The sequence below is a fragment of the Berghia stephanieae genome, chromosome 13, assembly GCF_034508935.2.
Source record: "Berghia stephanieae isolate SIO BIC M18660-M18661 chromosome 13, UCSD_Bste_1.3, whole genome shotgun sequence".
NCBI classification, from domain to species: Eukaryota; Metazoa; Mollusca; class Gastropoda; order Nudibranchia; family Aeolidiidae; genus Berghia; species Berghia stephanieae.
Window position 1 is genome coordinate 1,133,051 of NC_088372.1, and position 7,500 is coordinate 1,140,550.

The 7,500-nt window shown below is 38.6% G+C and overlaps 1 protein-coding gene across 12 annotated transcripts in view; it reads left to right on the forward strand.

Moving 5' to 3' along the window:
* The window catches only part of LOC144959128 (uncharacterized), a 141,325-nt gene that overhangs the window by 81,577 nt on the left and 52,248 nt on the right, over window positions 1-7,500 (forward strand). The window contains exon 1 of one of the 12 annotated variants that reach the window (XM_078891593.1): window positions 996-1,185. The exons of the other annotated variants lie outside the window; for them this stretch is intronic. The gene's annotated coding sequence lies outside the window, so the exon portion shown is untranslated. Of the gene's footprint in view, window positions 1-995; window positions 1,186-7,500 lie in introns of those variants that run through there. 12 annotated transcript variants of the gene reach the window in all.

Here is a 7,500-nt window from a genome sequence, read left to right on the forward strand (position 1 = left end):
CTCTCTCTCTCTCTCGAGAGAGAGAGAGAGAGAGAGAGAGAGAGAGACAGAGAAAGAAAGGAGAGAGAAAGAAAGGAGAGAGAGAGAGAAAGAAAGAGAGAGAGAGAGAGAGAGAGAGAGAGAGAGAGAGAGAGAGAGAGAGAGAGAGAGAGAGAGACCTCTCTATGTTGCGTGTTGACCGGAACAACCCAATCCCGACAACTCCTAAAGCCGTATCTAGCAGACGAACAGACATCGTAACTGCCCCCCCCCCCCCCCCCCCCCCCCCCCTTTTTTTAAAAAAAACAAACAAAAACTTTACACTTTTCACGGGTTGCCAATTTGGTATTTTGAACACCGAATTTCAACAACATTGTTTTGTTTCTTTTCGATGGCATGGAAGGCGTTGACGTTATTTTTTTCTTTGGCATTTTAAAAATAAAATTTAAATCATCTACTTTTGCTTATTTGTTAGATAAACCTGCTATAACGGCACAAAATTTAAATAATTACAACCGAAAATGGTCCAGACAAGGTTACAACTTTTGACTGCATGGGTAAGAAGCATTAACATTTCTAACCAGATAATAATGGTAAGAAGATAAAGAATATAATATTCTATTTCATAATTTACGTTAACTGCCTCCACCACAATCTCTCCCCTGCCTACTTTTTAAACATAAAAAAGTATTTCCCCCCAAAAATACTTGGATAAAAAAAATTATTATTCAATTCATCCGGACCTATTTTTTCCCCCCTACGTGACTTGTTTGGCATTTTTTTTGCAAAAAATAATCCGGTATTCCTCCCCCCCCCCTCTCTCTCTCTCTCTCTCTCTCTCTCTCTCTCTCTCTCTCTCTCTCTCTCTTCACCCCCACCCCCAACCTCTCCCACCCACAAACCGGACCAAAGCCCGTCGTCAACTCTAGCTACCGTCCCTCCCGCCGTGTCCGCCGTCCCGTAGTAGTAGAAGTAGATAGAGATATATGTTGTTGTTGTCGCCCCTACGAGTGTACGAGTGTGCTGCTTAGCTTAGCTTGTGGACAGACGACTCAAAAGTTAATGACATTTTTTTCCTTCTATTCTATCGTCACCTGTGAAGTCGGATTGCGTGTTGAACGCCGCCGGATGGTCAGATAAGTTCGTCAAACGTGTCAAAATTGCAAATTCTATGTAATGTAATGTAAGTGAACGTGAAATTGAAATGTGAGTACATAATGTAGATAGGATTTTATTATGTTACCATTAATTATTTTCTCAAAGGGATGTTGTTTCCAGATGGACTTTTTTCATGCTTACATTTTGAATATTATTTAATCTTGATTTTTGAAATACGGACTAAAACAAATTCAAATACCAGAAACTTATGGGGAACGGGCTTGGGTTCTCAATTTCCCAGAACAAATAGATAAATAAATGAATAAATAAGTAACTGAATTAGTAAATAAATAAATAAATAAATGAATAAATAGATCGACAAATAAGAAAATAAATGGATAAATGAATGAATAAATTAAGAAATGAATGAATAAATAAGTAAATGAATAGATAAATAAATGAATAAATGAACGGAGGAACAAGTTAAAGAATACATTTTAGCGATTAAACGTATTTACCAAGAAATGATAGGGTTTTCCAAACAGAAGGGTGGAATAACAAGTACATATCAAGAAGGACTTTAATTCTCTCCTTACCAGCCATTTTCAGGATTTTCCCCAAAACGTCACACCAAACTAACACACAAATAGATTTTTATCACACAAACACAATAGCAGTAAAGTTCTTGACGATAAATAATTTCTTTATACAAAACATACTCCACAACACACTGTGTTCATTTTCTTTAAATTTTGTGATGTACAAGAGAAATTTGAATTAGTAAAATGTGACCCCTCGCCTCGAAACGGTATTATGTCGGGATGACTAAGATGTTGAAAATGGAACTTATAGCCAGAAATATCAGACTTGGGTTGAGTTTGTTTGTTTTATTGAGGAGAATGATTATCGTTTTTTAAGAGTCTTAATAGCGAAAATTTATATTTTTAACCAGTGCAACTAACTGTAATTTGACTGTTTTAGAATTTGGTTCGACACGATGGGTCACAAATGTTGGTTGTTTCGTAACGAATGTGACGATTTTCCTATAGTTGGTATGGAGAGGGTTAAGACATATATTTTGGGACACACGGAATTATCATAATAAATTATAGCAAGGTCGTTGACGTCAAAAGAGGAAGGTTGGACTTGTTAATTTCATAAGAATAGGAAGGTCATCCATCCCCTCGTGTACCTACCTAATAGTCGGCAGTGTCCTCGTGTTTACACGCGGCCTGTGTTTACATGTTTACATGAAAACGTGTGTGTATGCTTTTGGCGTGTCGTCCTTGTCTTGTCCTCATCACTATCATCGCTTGGACCTTTTTATCATCCCCAACCCGCCCCGCAAATCACTGCGTGTTTTTTTTTTTTTTAAGCAGAAGACTTTTAGGGATATTATTATAATATTATATAGAAATCGCATTGAAATTTGACATGACCTTAAACGGGCTATGTGGTCTAGTGGTATGACACTCGCTTTCGGATCGAAAGGTCGTGGGTTCGAGCCTCGCGCTCGGCGCTTTGTTGAGTCCTTGGAAAAGGCTCTTTACTCACATTCTCTCACCGTGAACAGTGTTGTATTTGTCCAAACTAAATTTGTAATATCGTCTAACGGGCGTGATGTCCCGTTCTAAATGTTATGTGTTGCTGTTGGCCAGGGACCCCTTGTAAAGCGGTTTGAGTACGTTTGGTGGATATTGCGTTATATAAAAGCTCAATTTTTTAAAAAAAAATTTAAAACAATATTTTTCTCCTATAATTTTTGACCGAGTCGATGGTAGACTTCTTGAACACAGGCCTGTCTAGTACTACGAAAAATTAGTAGATATACGAATGTTTGGTTCCTTCAGACGAATTTTTGGTTCCTTCAGACGAATTTTTGGTTCCTTCAGACGAATTTTTGGTTCCTTCAGACGAATTTTTGGTTCCTTCAGACGAATTTTTGGTTCCTTCAGACGAATTTTTGGTTCCTTCAGACGAATTTTGGCTCCTTCAGACGAATTTTTGTTTCCTTCAGACGAATTTTTGGCTCCATCAGACGAATTTTTGGCTCCTTCAGACGAATTTTTGGTTCCTTCAGAGTAATCAGGCCCATGGATCCGGAATTTATCTCGGGTTTCTATCGCGTGAAACGGACAGAATAGCAATTGCTTGCTATCCTTTGGGTAGGACGATAGCCTATCGCTGAGTACTTTCCTCCATATTTAACAGACCCATCTATCTACCCAATCACTGCTGGCTGGACAAGGGGAGGTCAGAAAAACAAAATCTCGACTGCACCTGGGGATCGATCTCGGTCCCTTTGCGTGTGTAGCGAGTGCTCTATCAACTGAGCTATCGGGACACCCACTGACCTAAAAATAAATAATAACGTGAAATTGAATGTAACCTTCAATTTAATTACAAAAACAGATCAAATGAACGTTTCGGGTTTCCCCTTTATCAACAAAACAGGATGATTGAAACACCACAGATGAATGAGATGATGTGATAGTGGCGTAGTTAAGGTGAATAACCTAAAAACGACGCCAGAATACAAGACCTAGTCTCAGGCTAGAAAAGCTAACGAAGGCTACCCTTCGTAAATTCAGACTGACATGCCATGTGTTATGATGATGATGGGTTAACTAGTCTGAAACCGAACCTCGCCTGCAAAAGGTTAAAGTAATTAAGATAGTAGACATTATGCCTAATACATAGTATGTATTTCTATCGTGAGATATAGTATTTATGCAGGTTTTATTCTATAGATTTGAATAGGCTTCAACAGTCGTGACGTCACTTCCCTCCTGTAGACGCATAGTAACTTAGTAACTGGTTCTAAACTATCAGAACAATGGCAGATGCCCTTATGAAATACTTCTCCGAGCATAAAAGTTTGTCCAGAGGAGAAAAACATTATAAATCTGATCATGTTTTGACTTTTATACATTCTGATTACATGACATGTGAAAAAGTTCTAGCCAGCATGAAGAATAAAAAATAACGATTTTCCTTGCTTAGAACCAAACTGCTGGTTTCTGGGCAGACGTGACATCAGACTATTGAATCCTATTAACCGTCTCCTTACCAGCCATTTTCAGGATTTTCCCCAAAACTTCACACCCAACTAACACAAAAATATATTGTTATCACTCAGACGTAAAACACGCTCTACAAGACACTGTTCATTTTCTTTAAATTTGATCATGTACAAATGAAATTTGAACAAGCAAAAATGTTGGTTGTATCGTAACGAATGTGACGATTTTCCTATAGTTGGTAAGGAGAGGGTTAAGATAGTGAAGTCGATGTTATGCCTAATGCATAATTTTGCTGTCCTGGGATATTGTATAATGCAGGTTCGATTCTATAGATTTGAATTGAAAGCAACGGTAGAAGGGGTCTATAATAATAATATATTATATCTTCTAAATCACCCGTGTCTTCTCACGCATCGACAAGCTGTTGAATTGGACATGTATTCTATAATACTTCAATTTATTTTTCACTACTTTGAATTGGTCTATCTATCTATCTATCTATCTATCTATCTATCTATCTATCTATCTATCTATCTATCTATCTATCTATCTATCTATCTATCTATCTATCTATCTATCTATCTATCTATCTATCTATCTATCTATCTATCTATCTATCTATCTATCTATCTATCTATCGATCCATCTATATATCTATCTATCTGAAATATATATGTGGGTAAAGAGCCTTCTCCAAGGATACAACTGTGCGTGGAGCGAGGCTCGAACCCAGGACCTTCCGATCCAAAACCGAGCGCCATACCACTAGACCACATAGCCGTGCAATACGCAGAGTACGGCTGAATACTAACCCCCCCCCCCCCCCATTATTTTTGTTGTTGATGTTTGTTTTTATTTTAATTTCGATATCTATGTGGTCTAGATCGCTTTCGGATCGGAAGGTCCTGGGTTCGAGCCTCGCGCTCGTCGCAGAGGTGAGTCCTTGGAAAAGGCTCTTTACTCACAATTCTCTCACCGTACTCAGGTGTAAAATGAGTACCTGGCCGTTAACAGCGTTGTCTTTGTCAAAAAAAATGTAATATCGCCTAACAGGCGTCATGTCCCGTCCTACATGTTAAATGTTGCTGTTGACCAGGTAGCCCTTGTAAAGCGCTTTGAGCACATTTAGTGGATACTGCGCTATATAAACCTCAATTTTATTATTTATTCATTATTATCATCAAATCGTGACATTTAACACTGTTGTATGTAGAGAATAAGTAGGAGTTTCAATGCGCATCGGCGTTGACAGAGCAGGAGGAAGCGAATGTAATATTAGCGTCCAATGATAGTGGCCCTAATGTGTTGAGTGATGTGTTTGAATTGTGTCAACACGACAACCTTGTGTCAACACACGAGGTTACACGGCGTGTGTGAAAAAAAATAATCTTCTCCATGGGTTTTAAAGTCTAGATTGATGGTATGAGTTAAGGTAAAATACGCCAGACCAATCTCACCAAAGATAGTATGCGCTTGGATAAGAAGCTCACAACATTGCCGTCCGGAAGTATAGCGGACCAACACACAAAATAATGTGTAACCATGACCATTTATAGTCTGGTTGATACCGTTTAGTGAGAATTACTCATAAACGTGGATGGCAAAAACATCAACAAAGACCCAAGTAACGTCAACTTCATTCTATCTATATTGATGGTATGAGTTTAAAAACAAACTAGAGCCTCTATATAGCGCAATATCCACTAAATGTGCTCAAAGCGCTTTACAATGGGTCCGTGGCCAACAGCAACACTCAACATGTAGGACGGGGCATGACGCCTGTTAGGCGATATTACAATTTTTTTTTCCGGACAGAGTCAACGCTGTTTAACGGCCAGGTACTCATTTTACACCTGAGTACGGGAAAAGAAAGTGAGAGTAAAGAGCCTTTTCCAAGGATTCAACTATGCGTCGAGCTCGGCTCGAACCCAGGACCTTCCTGTCCGTAAGCGAGTGTCATATCACTAGACCACATCACTAAACGCGTAGCATCCAAATCATCTGAGGTGAGACGCCTCGTTCATGGTTCGACCCGAGTTGGAATGAAATCTCACGGTTTAAATTTATGGGGAAACATTAATTTTATGCGAATCGCATCGAGTTTTGATAGAGAGTCAAGATTTCAATGTATTCAAAAATTATTATTATTTTATGGACCATATTAAATGGGCTCGTTTCGAAGACATTATTCATTGACCATTCCTCACAACACAGCGGGATTTGGTTCGATTTCTCTCCTCTCTCCCCTCTTCCTCCTCTCTTCTATCTAAACGGAATATAGATAGTATGCACTAGGCTCAGAAGTTCACAACATTGCCATCCGGAAGTATTACGGACCAACACACAAAACTATGTGTAACCATGAACTTTTATAGACTGGTTTATTCAGTCCAGTGAGAATTACTCACAAAACGCGGATGGCATTATTATTATTATTATTATTATTATTATTATTATTATTATTATTATTATTATTATTATTATTATATTATTATTATTATTATTATTATTATTATTATTATTATTATAGATAGAACGAAGATGACGTCACTCGAGTCTTTGTTATTGCTTTTTGCCATCCGCATTTATGAGTAATTCTCACTTAACTGTATTATCCAGACTATATATAAAAGTTCATGGTTACACATAGTTTTGTGTGTTGGTCCGTTATACTTCCGGATGGCAATGAATGTTAAGAGCTTCTTGGTCAAGCGCATACTATCTGTAACGGGCCATGTCACAAAACAATACGACGTCTATCTAGAATTTAGTAATGTATTTATGTCTTTATTGTTTTGTTTTGTTTTGTTTTTTGTTGTTGTTGTTTGTTGTTGGCTGAAGAAGGGTTTTCAGCCCGAAACGTTCCGTGTTTTGATATTTTGTTCTTTTGTGTGTGTGTGTGTGTGTGAAGCTGTAATGCCCACATAAGCCATAATATATTATTTCTTAAGATGAATCTCGATGACAAGGACTCATAAAGGGAGAAAACGGGTGTATCTTTTGTGTCCAAATGGGTGTACGGGAAGGTCAAACATTCGTGATAAGAGGTTTTCTAAATATAGGATATACAGTCTGCTGACCCCTCAGGTTAGACATAATGTGACGTGACCGCTGTCCGATTCTCTCTCTCTCTCTCCCTCTCTTTCTCTCTCTCTCTCTCTCTCTCTCTCTCTCTCTCTCTCTCTTTCTCTTTCTCTCTCTCTCTCTCCCACACATAAACACACACACACACACACGCACGCACGCACACACTCTCCCTCCTACCCCACTCTCTCTCTCTCTCTCTCTCTCTCTCTCTCGCTCTCTATCTCTCTCCCACACATACACACACAAACGCGCGCGCACACACACTCTTTCTCCCTCCTACTGGAGAAGGCCCTTTACTCACATTCTCTCACCG